The sequence below is a fragment of the Chinchilla lanigera genome, unplaced genomic scaffold (assembly GCF_000276665.1).
Source record: "Chinchilla lanigera isolate Chin_1 unplaced genomic scaffold, ChiLan1.0 scaffold00007, whole genome shotgun sequence".
Classification (NCBI taxonomy): Eukaryota; Metazoa; Chordata; class Mammalia; order Rodentia; family Chinchillidae; genus Chinchilla; species Chinchilla lanigera.
The window spans coordinates 10,243,995-10,260,377 of record NW_004955408.1 but is presented as its reverse complement, the minus strand read 5'-3'; positions in this window follow the sequence as shown (position 1 = coordinate 10,260,377).

Genomic DNA, 16,383 nt, shown 5'->3' with positions numbered 1-16,383 from the left:
TAATAAATGAGAAACAAACAAACAAAAAAATAGAACAGTAGCAGCATACCAGTATCACAGCATAAACAAATCAAAGCAAGAACATTCAAAGTGATACAGAGTCTCAAGACAAAATAATACGAATCAACAGTGTTTGTTACATTACATATTGCTATGCTCAACTACATTGCTCAGATTACCAGATGTAAGAATGAAAGATTGCTCAAACCATTGTAGTGAGAGTTTTTTTAAAGAAGGTAAACAAGTTTTTGAACCTTTGGTAGGTTGAGTCCAGATTAGTTGACTTTTGACTCCAGAACTGGGGTCTTTTAACAGGCTAACAGGAACCAATTGAAGGCAGCGAAGGTATTTTTTAGGTCCATCTAAGTGTAACAGCAGGTTGTGGGTGGCAGAATACTGAGGCAATGTACACAGAAGGCAATTGCAGAGGCATTGGCAGCTTAGAGATTCTGAACTGGCTTTACAGGTGGGAGAGGTAACCGTTTGACAGTTTACAGACATTTTATAGTTTTGAAGCCTTATTATTCTTGGGGAAGTGGGACCGTGACAGAGCTGGAAGGGACAGAGAAACAGGCTATCCTGGAACCAAATCTGTTGCTGTGGCTTCCTAAAAATAGTGGGGGAGTTTCCAAACCCTGTAGCAATTGAGTAACCATCAAAAAAGGTGCATGGGTTGGGAAGCACAGAGTGAGGGCGACAGCGGTGTTGCTGATGGCACGGGAGATCTTGCCCAAGGTGATTAACAGTTTATCGGGCTGATGTGTGACTGGATGCCCCTTTGTGCTTCCCATGATATCTGACAGCCATGGGGGGGGGTAGGCGCAGTGAGGCGGCATAGTTGGTGGCCAGTCCCAGAGGCAAACTTTAACTTGTACTTTTGGGAGGAGAGTTTTCAAAACTTCAGGACTGCTGTTATTTGTCTTAGCCTTTAACTGTAATTACATCCAATTTGTTACAAGCATTTTTTAAGATTTTTTTCTCATTGAAATGTACTCTCTCATTCCTCCTTGCTACCATAAATCTCAGACACCCCTCAACATATTTACCTCTACAATTTATATAAGCTGGCAACCTGGATTCTAAACTCACTTCTCAAGCAGGGTTGGAATCCACTGAGGCACTCTCATGGAACAGTCAGAAGAATATTATTTATCTGCTAATGATTTTCTGACAAGTGCCAGCTTCTGAAAATTACGGGATACTACTCTAAAAATAAAAAATTTTAGATAATTAACCCTTAGAATGGAATGAATCATTATATTAATTTGAAAAGTTATCTAGAATATGGGGAAGAGAGTACTTTTAAAAAAATAATTAGGAATGTACATGAAAAAACTCATTTCTGGGAGGAAATAGAACAAAAATTGCTCCATGCTTTCTGAAATTCATTTGCTAAGGCTAATAACTTATCCAAGGCTGTACAACCTCTCAGAGCCCTTGGAAAGAATTTCATAAGGTATATCACAAGAGGGAGGAAAGAAAATTACAAATGAGTGGAAAATATCATTTTAGTTTTTAAAGGGTGTATCTGGGAATTCTTTGGGGACTCAGTACAAAAAAGTTAAAGGAGAGATCTGGTCATTATAATTTCAAGAGTACAAATACAAAGCCTCCCAGAGAGAGGTGAAAGCGATTTAAAGGAAACTAGCAACAGTAATAATAAAATCCAAGTCTTATGAAAATATATTGACTCATTTCATTTTCCTAACAAACTAATGGGAAAGGTTTGATAATGATCTCTACTTCACACAGATGGAAAACCAGCAGCTTGTCTCATTTGACAGGGCTATTGTTTGAGTTAAAGTGACTTGATCCCAGAGTATACGCTCATACCCACAGTACAGTGGTTATAGCTGCACTTTCTCTCTTTAAAAGTGTTAGACGCAAAAAGACACATTAAAGATTACACATTGCCCCCAGTTCCCAAAGCCAAAGTAAGTTAAGCAGCTCCTGATAATGCAGGAGCCAAAACCCAAATACTGTACGAATGAGGAAAACTAAATCCTAAAGATCTAAATGTTTTTAAATGACGAAAGATCTCCTGATTCCTGAACCACAGCTGTCCTTACAGGCTGTTATGGTTTGTGTGTAGGTGTCCCCCTAAGCCTCCTGAAGTCATGGGGCAGGCTTCTAGAGTTTGTGATTCTTGATCCAATGCTGGGATTATGAGTGTGAGAGCCACACCCGCCCTGGGGTGAGTAGCCTGCATACAGTGTAAGGGAAGGAAACAGGCTTGCTCTCTTGCTCCTCCCTTTAAGCTCTTGTTGCTTTTGCTGTCTTCCACTCTCATGAACTGTTGCCCCTCTGCCATGCCACCCTAACCTGGAGCCAACTGATTATAGACTGAAACAACTGCAAACTGTGAGCGAAATAAACCTTTACTCCCTTAATTTTGGGCATTGTGTATTTTGTCCCAGCAACAAGAAAAAAGTTACCAACACACAAGCAATGGCACACATTGGCAAATAATCATACAGTGGGTGATACATGGTTCAGTAAAGTACAAGACTCTATGGGATTACAAATGAAGGACAACACACCTGGAGGGTCACAGAAAGGCAGCCTCCACATGACAAAAGCAAAAAGGGGCTTGGCTAGCTAAAGAGCTAAGAAACAGAAGGATCTATGATGGTCATTCCAGGCGGAGGCCACCACATATAGGGAAGCCAGTTAAAGAGGACACTGCTTTCAAAGAACTTTAAAAAGCCCTACAGGAATTTATACATTACACATTTTGATGATGGAGCATTTGAATCAACTGAAATGTAAAACTACACTTGGATAAGGTCATTCAGAGTCATGTAGGCTACACTAAGAAATTTGAATATATTAAGTTCATTTCTGAGTTGAGGGGAAGCCTACACTAGCTAGAAAACCTGTCTCCTGTTCCTCCCTGTTCCATGCCACTGACCCAAGACAGAAGAACTAAACAAAGCAGAATGACTGAACCCTGTACAGGGCCCAAACGAAAGAGAATGAAGTCAGAAAAATCAGAACTGAAGAAAGAAGACTATGTCCAAAAGAGAAGAGTTTTGTTGTTGTTTGGTTTTCATGTCTTGTTTTTATTTTTATATAGGAATATCTGGGACTGAAACCAGGGGCACTCTACTACTGAGCTACATGACCAGTTCAGTCTATCTGTCTGTCTATCTATCTATCATCTATCTATCTATTGTAGAGACAGGTTTGCCCAGACTGGCCGTAAGTTTCAGACTCTTGGGTCTCAGACTCTCAGTGAACTGGGACTGCAGGCTATAGGCGTGCCCCACCAGCCCTGGGTAAGGCGAGTTTTATTTCATGAGAAAGCAAGTCACTATGGAGCAACTCTGATTAAAGTAACTATAGATGCTGGGTTGATGCCACATAACAAGAACTGCTGTTAAACCTTCAGGGCTTTTGAGAGATAGTTGATAAATTATTACTTAATTGAAAGTAGGCATATTGGGAGTACTTACACTATGGATATCAGCAAGAGTTATCAGCAACTAGGTTATCTTTTCAGAGGTCTAGTTTATCAGCCTATCACTGCCTACACTCGCTGACAATTTGTTGTTGAAATTGTCGAAGAGAAACACATATTATAAGATATCATTTTTGAAACTCTCTATTACTCTATGGACTCTCTATATATTGAGTTAAACTACACACAGTGAAGCTAAATAATGAAGTCAATCAACCCTCTTGTCCATGAATTTCTATCTTGGTAGTACACAGCTCTGCAACACTTATAAAACAAAAATGATGCAGTTGCCTAAGAAAGGCTGTGAGGCTTGGTAGAAAATTTGATTCATGGATCTTAACACTGTCAAAAACAAGGTCAGTGCTTTGAATATTCTTAAACTAAATAAAATTAGTAGTGTTATTAGTTTCAAATAAAATTAAAAGCATGTAATGGAATGGGGAGATAGCACAGTGTTATAGTTGTTACCTAGCATATGTGAGGCATACCAAGCACTTGATACTCAGCATAGTGAAAAGAGAATTAAAAGCCATAATGATACATTCCATATTCCATATAGTATCTGAAAACTAAATACCTAATAAATGTAATTTTGATCCTTATAACACGTTGTTCTCATTTCATGCTTCTTATACATACCATCCATCATCTTACCATAAAATCTACTTTGTTATGACTTACCCCTATTTTACAAAAGTTCAGGCTTACAGATTAAATAATATGCTCAAATATTATAACTATAAAGAGGCAAGCAGTCCTAGGCACTGATTCCACATTAACAGTAATTAAATTTTTTTTCAATTTTTACTGCTTATTGGAACATGTTTGCAGTACATAATGATTACAGTCCTCATGGTAAATTGGTACATGCAAATAACACATCTTTTTTCATGCTTTTTTCCTTAAAAGTAATTAAATTCTATACATGGCTGCCTGCGAACATGTTTAAATTTCTGTAGACAATGCTATGGACTACAAATAGTCAAAAGACAATTCACTTATATTAAATATTAACATGATTAAAATTAAACATTAATAGTATTTGCTAAGCACTCATTCTGGTTTACTCCTATTCTTCAATCAAAATAATTCGTAGCACTAAGGATCAAAATGATTAATTTTCTTATTTCAATAAAAACTCTCTTAAGTAGACCTAATAAATCAACTCGCCAAGTTAGTGCTTTCTATCATTTATATTAAATATACTGACTGGTATATGATAAATAATTTAAAGCTACTAGACAAGTATCTTATATTCCCACATTCTATGCCCGTCAGGTATCCACACACCAAGAGACAACTGTGTTTGTTCCCAAACCTGTTTATTTTAGTTGTTCTTGCTTATAAAAAGCAGATGTTTCTACAATATTTACTAGAAACACGAGGTAAATCAATACAGTATGCGAAAAGAAACAATTGCTGTTTCTAAGGAAAGTAAATTAAAAAGTAGCCAACTGTAAACTGACAGAAAATATTAAACTGAACAAAAGGTGCATATATAAAGTACAAAATGAGAGATTAGAGTAGGAATGGCAGAGAGATAAAGGTCAAGTACTTGCAGATGACTTCAAGGGTACGCAGGAAGACAAAGGGAAAGTTTCGTGGAAAATGTGTTTGGTTTAATTCTGAATAATGACTATCATTTTGGAAAGTAGAAATGCTACAGATTTAAATTAAAAGAATTAAGTATAAACTATCAGTAAAGCCCAATTTGGAAGGTAATGATAAGCATATTATCACAGAAAAATATTGAATTGCAGTAAAATAATAAATAATGGGAGACTCGCCAATCCTGGTAATGGTTGTTCTATTAAGACTTTTAATTATAAACAGTGGATGAGCAGCTAGAGGAATCCATGAACACCTACAACTTTGTTTTTTCAAAAAGCATTTTTATTGTGATTTGCATTTTTCTAGAGAGATAGATACACTGTTTTCAATAAAAATATGATGTGGAACCAGTGTCCAAAAGACTTATTCCAAAATAAATAGATGGGCTAATGAGGATGCTGCTGCCTGTTCCCTAGAATGAAAAGTGCTCTATTAGAAATTCATCATAATTGTTAGCTTTAGTTGCTAAGAAATATTGGTGACAAATATCAGAAGTGATGGAGAGCGATTTGGAAAACAAAAAAGTGATGCTGGGTGAAAAACAAAGTGGAGTGACCATCTATCTATCACACGGAAAGCAATTAATTAGGCTGTGGTCTGTTGACAAGGACCTTTACCAATGAGAACAAATGTCAAAGAGAAGAAATATGTTCTTGTAATCACAAAAGAACATAAGCAACGGGACACACATTTTCTACAAACTTGCTAACAATTCTCTCCACAGCAAAGAATTTAAGTCTTTAGAATTTAAGAGACTAAATACACTGAAATAATGCGTCACTAGTGATTGAACCAGTTAAAAATAAATTTAAGAGCGTTGTAGTTTCATACAATTAACATCACTAAAAGGGGGATTAATTTTACGGGCATACAGTGGCCAAAGAAGAGAAATAATTTTAACTAACTCCCAAAGAGATTTATGTGATTCATATGCCACTTCTAATATGCTCTGAAATGCTACTTTTATTAGTGTGCCTCAAAGTGGTGAGCAGTTAAATATAGATCATTAGTCAGTGCATGTTTAATTACATATCAGTATTTCTTGAAGATTAAAAATGTCTGCAGTTCCATTATCCCCACAAAGCAGGCCCTATTTCTACCCATTCGCCTAGAAATAATATAGACACAAAAAAGATTGTTCTGGATTAAAAACTGTTGGACAGTGGTCTATGAAACTCATTTCAAAGGAGTAACAAAATACATCCGTTCACCTGCTTCAGATGACCAGAGAAAGTCCCTGCTTTACACCTTCCTGCACTCACTGAATTCCACAGGGCAGCAGGTGCCTTGCCAGGGCTCACTCCAGCACTAGTTCAGCACAAGAACCTCTGTTTTCACACAGCCAGCCTTGCAAATGTAAGTCATGCAAAATGGCCCAATTTATCATTTAAATAAGTTAAGGATTAAATTCTGATGTTGAACTTCTTTCCCTACACTTAAGCAGACCATCTTCAGAGATCCGGATCACCACGCGTAGCTACCAACACGATATCCTTCTGTGGAGATCTCAAGCGATCATTTGCAATGGAAAGCTCGTTCCCCAGAAAGCAAGAGAAAATGACTGCTTAAGACCTGAATATAAGACAAAAAGCGCCAGAAGAACAATTTAGAACATAGAAGAGGTGCTTGGGATAATTTACTTGATTACACATACTGCAAGTATTTCCCTTCCTATTTTTGTAATGAACCTGACCGTGAAAAAACAAATTTACGTCTCTCATCTGTGTCATTACGAGCTGAACTCATTTCGTGTGGAAAACCTACAGTTTAATTGCTTGGTTTAAATTTGGCTGGTAGAACGCATACTGAAACATTACTCTTTTAATTATGTTAATTTATAATGGAAAAGCTAAATTTACAAAGGCAATAACATTAATTATTTACTTGCCCATTAAAGTTGAATATATATTTCGAAGCTAATTGGCTTCATAAGTCTGCCAAAAAATTAAAAATAAGTTTGTTCCTTGACATGTTCCTTGTTTTTTACTAGATTACATGAAAACATGTATAAACTACGTTCCTCATCTATATGATTCTCTACAAACCTGTCTTGAGGAAGGAAAGAGGCAATTAACATTTATTCAATGCTTTTTCTGTATCATAATTTTTAGGTATTATTTCATTTAATCCTACAACTGAACAAAGTAATAACTAGCATTATCTCCTTTAAAAAGATATTTATAAAGATTTAAAGACTTGCCAGGGTAAGCAGCAAAATAATCAATTAAATTCAGAACATATTGTAGATAGAATGAGGGGCTTATCATTTATGCTATACTGTGTTAATACTGATTATTGACAGTAGATTGGACAATTACTCATTGTAATTCCCTAAGGAGAAGATTTTCTTTAATGTTAGCATCAAAATTATTTAATGAAAATTTTATTCCTAGGCATGAATTTGGTTATTGGTATGAGAAATAACCACAGAACACAATCAAAAGAACAAAAATCACAGATAGTATGCACTTAACGACTTAAATCCAGAAAAACAGAGAGGAAAATTCAGCAAATTCACTTGAACCTCATCTCTAAAGGGATTTAATGTTAAGCAGGCCTGTTTTACATCGTAACTCAGTAAGGGAGTTTAGAAATGAAAGGTAACATGGTTATTACTGTATCTTGGGCATTCTGTGATGACCAAATGTGATAGGGGATAAGAAAGAGCTTCAAAAATTATTAAACATTATGTAAATGAAAGTTAATACAGTATGAATTTGACCCCTTGGCACCTAAGCAATTCCCATGGAATTCACTCTAAGTTAATGTGGAGATAACAATTTAGCTATAATTTCTTTTAACCGGAAAGGCTTACATAATTCATTTAATATATGAAAGTATAGTCAGTATGTGGTCCAGAGAAAAAAATTAATTAATGTAAGGCTTTAAGAAGACAATTAACAAGACACCTTTAATCAACACTCAATAAAAAATTCTGACATGAAATTTTTTTTTCCAAAGGGCTTCAGTCATTGTTTTCATTAATATTTTAAGCAAGTTTGTTATACACAGAAATATTAAGCATGTGTTTATGCATGCACACTTTAAATAATACAAAGTGCTAATGGTTATGGGGCAATTAGAGCCATATTAATATGTAATAAAAAGCAAATCTGTGCATTTTCTAAGAGAGATTTAAATTATAATTTGGCTATGTAAAATTCTGCTGGAAGTGAAACAATGTTCCACCTTAGGTGACTCTCAGAAATATTTCCAAGTGTAGCTTAATAATTTCAGAGAATTTTTTATAGGTGTTCTAAATTTAATGTAATAATAAATGATATTCTCAGGTTGCCTTAGAACATTTCATATTCTCATTCATTATGAAGAAGTTTGCTGAGGGCTAGGGTCTGAAACCAACAAATTAGGTTTAAATTACACTTTGGTTCTTTTTGATTCAATATTTAAGCAACATTAAACTATTTGTCTGTGGGAAGATACAGAACATTATTAAATAAGGGATAAAATACCATGCGTATTTTTCTATGCCTTAGCATCAGAATTAAAATTAAAATAGAATATTTAATTTTTATTACACATTAAATTGAGAAGAAATGATATGAATCAATGAATCCAGCATTTAAGTACTGAAAGAATTTTTACATCCTGAGATCGCATATGACAAAGTGCTTTTTAATGCCAAAATACCTCATCACCTATCACCCTAAACATAAAACTTTACTCAACATCAAAACTGGGAATGACATCCCATGTGCCAAACTTTCATTAGGATTTATGAAGTTGGGATAAGAGAAGGACTTACATATTACCTTCTACACAACTCTGCTAATTATTTTCATAACATGGGAGCCTTGACTTGAAATAGCAATAAATCCTTGACATTCAACAAGAAAAAGCTAAAATTTATCAAATTAAAAAATTCAATCCAATTAATGAATTATGCATAATGATTATTGTTAGCAACTACAAAAAAAACTTGAAATAAATTATATTAAAGGCATCAGATGTAGCTCTCAGGTGGTTATTAAATCACATTTTACTTTTTAAAACATGTTTGAGCATTGGTGGGGAAAATACCCTTTTCAGCTAACATGGGTTTCCCACTTTGTAGCATCAATTACTACAAGAGAGTATGAAAAAGGAAAAATAATATTTAAAATTATTGCCTCTTGTTGAGTTCCTGAAGAAAATCTTTCTTTTAAAGCACATATAACATTCTATATAAAGTAGAACTGCTTTTTAAAAACTATAGGAAAGATGGTCTGTGATACTAAATAATATACCAGCATTGCAGAAGACCCACAGAACTGTATGTGCTGCTAATCAAACGGCCATCAGCACTAGCTTCTTCTAAGAAATTGTTTTAGAAATGATAAGAAAATGGATACATATATCAGCTGGATTGAGTCAATAAACACGTTACAATCCATATCACTACTTCACTAATGAAAGACATTTGGAAAAATACATTTATCTCTAAAAAGAATCAAAAAGACTGAAGTCTTCAGAATTATTGGCAAATCCCAGCTCATCAACTAAGCGAAATCCTTTCCAACTCAGCCACATCCTTTCGAACTCAGCCATATCCTTTCCAACTCAGCCATATCCTTTCCAACATATTGCATATTCTCCCTCAGAAAAGGAAAATGAAGAAATCATTGTTTGCATTGAGACGATAAATTCATCACCGGAGGAGTTGTAATAATTTAATGAATAGAAGGTAAAAGAAAATGGAAGCTGTGTTAAGTGTTTTGTTAGATTAGGAAACCTCTAATTTTCTTCTACTTTAGAAGACCAAGGCAACTATCTGCATATATGCCCAACAAATACCTTTAAACTTCTGGCCACCGGGGCTAGTGGTGTGACTGGTGTTATAGCGATCTTAACTAGCATGTACAAGACCCTGGGTTCAATCGTAATCCTCACAGTGGGGAGAAAAAAAAAAAACTGTTGTAGAAATGCTTGCCAAATATATGTTCTCCAGGAAGCTCACACTAATATTTTTGGTTTGGTTTACTTTATTTTTATAAGGAAAAAGTCCTGCCGATAGAATCTTTTGAATCAAAAACTTTATTGCAGCTGTACTATTTCACAAACATTCATTGAACATAGTCAAGTGAAGACAGACTAGAAAGCATGGTGAAGGAAAGTAAAAATGCTATGAAGTTATAAGCTGTCACTGGTTCTACTACAAATAACACCACTTCACCCAGAAGGAGAGAGGAAAAGCAGTAGATAGATCTTCCTGTACATTTACAGACATTGTATCTTGATCAAAAAAATTTATGGTTTGACTCTAAGATTTTCTCTGGATCTTTTTTATCCATTACATTTCTGGTCTAACTTTCAAAAAGTCTCTAAAATATAGAGCTTTTCTATCACTTGAGTTACAGCATGAAGCTGCAATGTCTTATTGTAAATATACCAAAGTGATAAAGAACTAGCGGAAAATGATGTGTAATTTAAGCTATAAAAACACATTTACAGAAGCGGCAAAGTGGTAGCATTCCAAAACTTTCATTTTCAAATATAAAAGATATAGACATGTATGAACAAATCAAAGGAGCAATAAAAATTCATTAGGGGAGAACTTCCCTAGTTAGGGTAATAGTATATTTCTATGCTCTAGATGTCACTTCTTGTTAAATGCTATTCCCTCTACCCAGAATCACACCTTTCCCTGCCTTCTGCTGTTTTCCTATTGGAATCATGGCACACTGGTAAGGTAAGAAGCTGACCAGAAAGTTGAGATTTCACTCCATGTACCTTAACATGCATCATCCCATTGTGCTCCAGTGCGATTTGGTGAAGATGACACATGGTGTTATTGTGGTTAAATGTCAAATAGAACCTCCAGCAGTGTAGACAGTCATCTCAGCTTCAATTATCTGAATGCAGCTGGTCTTTCAATGCCTCTAATCTCAGGCAGTCCAGGTTGCTATCACAGAATATTATCAAGTGGGTGACTCCAGCAAAGGAAATTTTTTCTAGTAGTTTTGAAGACTGGAAGACCAAGATCAGAATGAGAACATGGTGGGTTCTGGGGAGGGTTCTCTTCCTAGCTTGTAGACAGCTGCCTGCTTGGTATAGCTTTACATGATGCAGAGAAAAATAGCCTCTGTTGGATATGTTTTGGAAAAGGAACTAATTCCATTGGAGAAGGCATCACTCACAACCTTGCAAAGACCCTACCTGTAGATGTCTTCACGCTAGAAACTTAAGCTTAGCATATGGATTTCATGGGTGAAGGGACAAGCATTCAGCCCATGGCAGCCATTAAAATCTTGGTAAGTAGCGCTAGTTTTTGTCTTATTTAACAATGTGCACACACATTTGAAAAATATTCAAAACGATTATAAAAATCTGTGAATTACTACAATTTGGCAGAGCTCACCTTTCGATCTGCCCCTGTCCCTTGCAGGTTGCTGCATTAGGGTTTGTTTAAAAATGATTTACAGATACCTACTTTTTTTAAAATTTGGAATTTTGATCTAACATAGAATTAAAGAAAAGCATTGCTATAGTAGGGAAAAATAAAGATGTGGAGTAATAAGATATTGGAATAATAATTATTCCTGGTTTTCAAAAAACAAAAGGAAAAGCCTATACAAGAAATAAAGATGCCTAGAGCTATTCATCCTGTGCTAAAGAACTGAACCGTGAAAGACACACATTCAATGAACTAGACAAACCTGCTTGTATGGTAAACACATTTTCACCTATCCTTGTTTGTAAAGCTTTGACACTGACAGGAGATAGTGCTCTGATACAAAAGAAACACACACACACACACACACACACACACACAATTCTTTTGCATGATTTTTTTCTATTTTAAGCAAACTTTATTCTTCATTATTTTCCTGAAGACCTAAAATAAGAATGAATGCTTCCTTTGTCTCTAAGTTGATCAGTTGTCCAATATGCTCATGTGACTTACTTTGCAAATACTATTGCTGCAGGTTCCCCCTTCCCTTAATTTCTTTGCCCTTACTCTGCAATAGTAGGACAATGAATTATTGGAAGACTCCTCTGTTTAACATGGAGCTATGAAAATCCAACACAAGCAAAGTCAAAACATACATGCAGCCTAATGAATGTATATGTATTTATTATGAAACAAAAATAATATTCTCATAAATATCCTTTACCCATAGATACAGGTGAAAGTAAAATTGCAAAAAATTCTCCACTGCATATACTAACATAAAATATGGGTAGGCTCATGAATGACATATTGATGGCTAATAAATACTATCAACTTCATGGCTTGAAACAATGCTCATTCATTTTCTAGCCAATTTTATGGGTCATAGATATGAGCAAATCTTAGCTTGGTCTTCTGCTCCAGTGCCTCTTATGAAGCACATTTAGGTCATTAAGCAGGGTTAGAGTTCCTTCTGAGACGCAACCAGGACAGGATCCACTTTCAAGCTCACATGGTGGTAGGCAGGATTTACCTCCTTGCACCCTGCTCCACTTCCTTCCTCTTTGTGCCTGTACACAGGGCAGTTTGTTCCATTTTTCAGGTAGGGAACATCTGTTACCAAGGCCAGAAGTTATGATTCTATGGATGTTAATCTCAATAGTGATATCTCATAACCTTAGACATGTAAACTATTGGTTAGAAGCAAGTAAATAGGGTGTCCCATACTCAAAGGAAAGACAGGCCACAGAAATCAAATGTCAGGAGACAAGATCACTGGGGGTATCTCAGACTCTTCATGCCATAGTGGATTATGTAAACAAATATAGATATTCATTTTCTATGATCACTCTTCCAGCTGTGATATTTTTGCTTATCACGGGTATGACATACCATGGGAAAATTTCCATAATGGTACAGTAAATAGATAAATCTACTTATTATTCTTTTAATTATCATATAGAATTTCTGCAATATTTTTAAGTAGTTTTTGATGAAATGTCCCTTAAAATGTCTCTACTCTTTGGCTTTGTATCTCCATGTGCTGAAAACAAAGACCATCTTAACTCCTCGGGCAAAGAAGATAATTTCTGTTATTTAAACTCATTATGTATTCATAAGGAACACTTAGAGTGGTTCCAAAATGTTTCAGTGATATCACTGAAAGATATCAACTTCTAGGTTTAATTTCTTTAGCAGTTCTACAGAAGTAATACAACTGGGCTCCAAAAAAATAGAGATCCAGTCTGTTTTATGTAATTCTGATCAGATCTGTAAAAACAATGTTGAAAGCGAATCCCCCAAGATACTGCAGATAATACTAAAAGACAAAGACTTTGGAAGGTGATCAGATTTAGATGAGGTTATGAGGGTGGGATTGTCATGATGGGATCTGCGCTCATATAAAAGGAATCCAGAGAGGTCAACCAACTCACAGCCCATGAAGGAGATCATGAGCCCAAAGCAAGAGAGGGGCCACCTACAAGCCAAGACAAAAAGCATGTGGTAAACTTACCCTCCCAACACACTGATCATGGAATTCCCCTTGTCTAAAACCTTAAGAAGTAAATTTCTGCTGTTAAAACTAACCAATCTGTGTTAACTTGTTATGGCAGCTTACTAAGAGGTGTGCCATCAATCTTCTAAACATTTTGGATTTTCTGCTACATACACTGGAAATAGTATCCTGTCTAAGTAAAGAGGCAGTTGCTCACCAGGTAAAAATCACAGAAAGGGTCAAAGTGCCCCGTTTGCTCATAATAAGTCAGACAACACTATGATTAAACTGGCACTGACACTGTAAGTGTGCCTTTAATTTCTTGTACAGACTTTTTACTGAGAACCTATGGTGATTCTAGACTCTAGACTACATTAGGTTCTAGAAAATAATTGGATGCCAAAATGATTTATAATAATATAGATTTCTAAGATGTGGGAAATATATTTGGATGAAGGGTTCTGACAAGTAAACAATCAAAAACTGTGAGGTCTGATCAACATGTAAAGTGAATGTTTAAGTAAAAATTCTACTGCAGTAAAAAACATATCACAATGAATCACTCAATATATTCATCCTTGCTTTTAATACAGTTATTCCATTTTCTGGACTCCTTCTGAAGCAAAATACAGTGTGATCAAAAATACAGTGAATGCTGTACCCAGTGCTATCCAGTGGAAAGGGAGGTTCACAAAAATACTACAATGTGTCCTTGTGCGCCATACCTACCACGTCTGCCACTGTACACGTTGTGGGTTTTCCTCAAAGTAGAAATGACTGTGAAAGGTATACACTGATTTAGGACATTGATGGAGCCTTGATAGTGCAACTAAAGATACTCAGGAAAGACTTCCATAACTACTTCAGACAGTGGCAAGAATGATGAAATAAGTATATTGAAAGCAAAGAAGAGAAGTTTGAGGGTGATTAGGTGCTATGAATCCTACTGCAGTAAATTTTTAAAATTTAAATACCATATTTTTAATTACACATCATGAAATACACATTTCTAAGAAGGACACGGTGACATAGATCCCCCTCTGCGTGTTCCACCCATGCTAAGCAAAATAACTAATGCTGAACATGGTGAAGGAGATAAGCAAGCAGAATTCTGGCTGGAAATAGGTAGTGGCTCGATGGCTTGGGAACATGGAATGTGAAGAATAGTGAAGAGGCCAGAGGTCTTGTTTTCCTCTTATCCAAAAGGAACCAAGCACCAGCCCTTGCATTTCCCAGCAACCCCCATCCTGAGAGTGGGTACAGCTCAAGTAGGTGCACACGTTGCTGACATGAGCAAAATTCCTCCGACAAAGTCCGGAAATCCAACATAAGCAGAAAGGAAGAGCAACTGGAAGTCTAGTCACAATCAGTAAGGGAAAGTAGAGCCTGAGTGTCCCTTTCTTGCCAGGAGACAACAAGATGCATGGATGGAGCTGGCAGAAGGGTGTTAGGGACAACAGGCAACTTGACTGGGAAAAATTGTTCTTCCCATATGACCAAAAATCTCTTCCCCACTTGCAGACACTAACACGAGTGTTGAGAACCAGACAAATGGAAAAAAAAATTACAGGACAAGCTGCGCAGTTCCCACATGCGAAGCTGCTTTATACCTGTAGACCCTGGACCTTATGACTGTTGGAGAAGCAAGGCAGGGCTGCCTGTAAAGGAATATTATACCCTCCCCTGTATGGAGGATACTATTAAAAGTTCACCTATCATGCCTAAAACAACTATAGCTTGAATGAATACAGAGAATTAACTGATGAATCAGATGTTAAAGTCATCTGACAAGATTTTAAAGCAGTTATCATGGCAGTGCTTCAATAACCAATTGCAGATTCTTTTCACATAAATGAAAAAAATTGAAGAGCTCGACAAAGAAATGTTATAAAACAGAACCAAATGGAAATTATAGAACTAAAAAATTACTGTACTGAAAATGAAAGTTTGAATGGGTTCAACACCCAAAGGGAGATGACAAAGGACAGAACCTATTCAGGGCTGAGTAACAGAATTCACCCAACCTTAAATCTTACCAACATAGAAAAACCTTTTTTAAGTGCCACATGGATCAATAACAAATACCCTCATTTGTATCACTGAATTCCTAGACGGAAAAAAGAGAGAGAGAAAAACTAAAAAGAGTACTTGAAAAAATATTTGCTGAAAACTTACTGAATGTGGTGAAAGAAAACTACATATCTATAGATCTCAGTGAACTCCAAATGAGAAATCATTAAAAACTATATCATAACTAAATGTGCCAAGTCAGAGATAAATGAAATGCATTTCAGATAGAGAAATATCAAAGGAAATAACAGATTTCTCATTTGGAGGCAAGAAGTCCACAAGAAAGTGATACATTTTTCATATGGTGAAAGAAAAGAACTATCAACCATGAATACTTATCAGATAAAAGTATCTTTTAGTAAGAAAGTGGAAGAAATATTTCCAGAATGGTGGAAAATTAAAATAATTTATCCTTAAGAAAGCTTCCCTTGAAAATCTACTATAGGAAGCTTTCAAAAGAGAAATAAAATGATAAAAGCAGAAATCTTGGAGGAAAGGACCATGAAAATAAGCAGAAATATGGTAGAACTATTATTTTCCTAATTCATCACATTTGATGATTGAAACACAGCATAATCTTCTATACAAATTTATGCTACTTAAAATTGAAAATTTATGGAACCATAATAGAAATTTTATACCTCATCTGAAGCAATAAATTGTAGATAACAATAAATTATTATAAGATCTATTTTTCTACTTGTTGCAATTTGGTAGAGCAACTATTACAGAAAGTACACAAAGAGATACACTTAAATATATTAATAAAAATGAAATCATTTTAAAAATGTTTAACTTTTTAAAGTTAGAGCCAGAGACTAATAGCTGTTTTAAGTTATAATTCCATTACCATTAAAT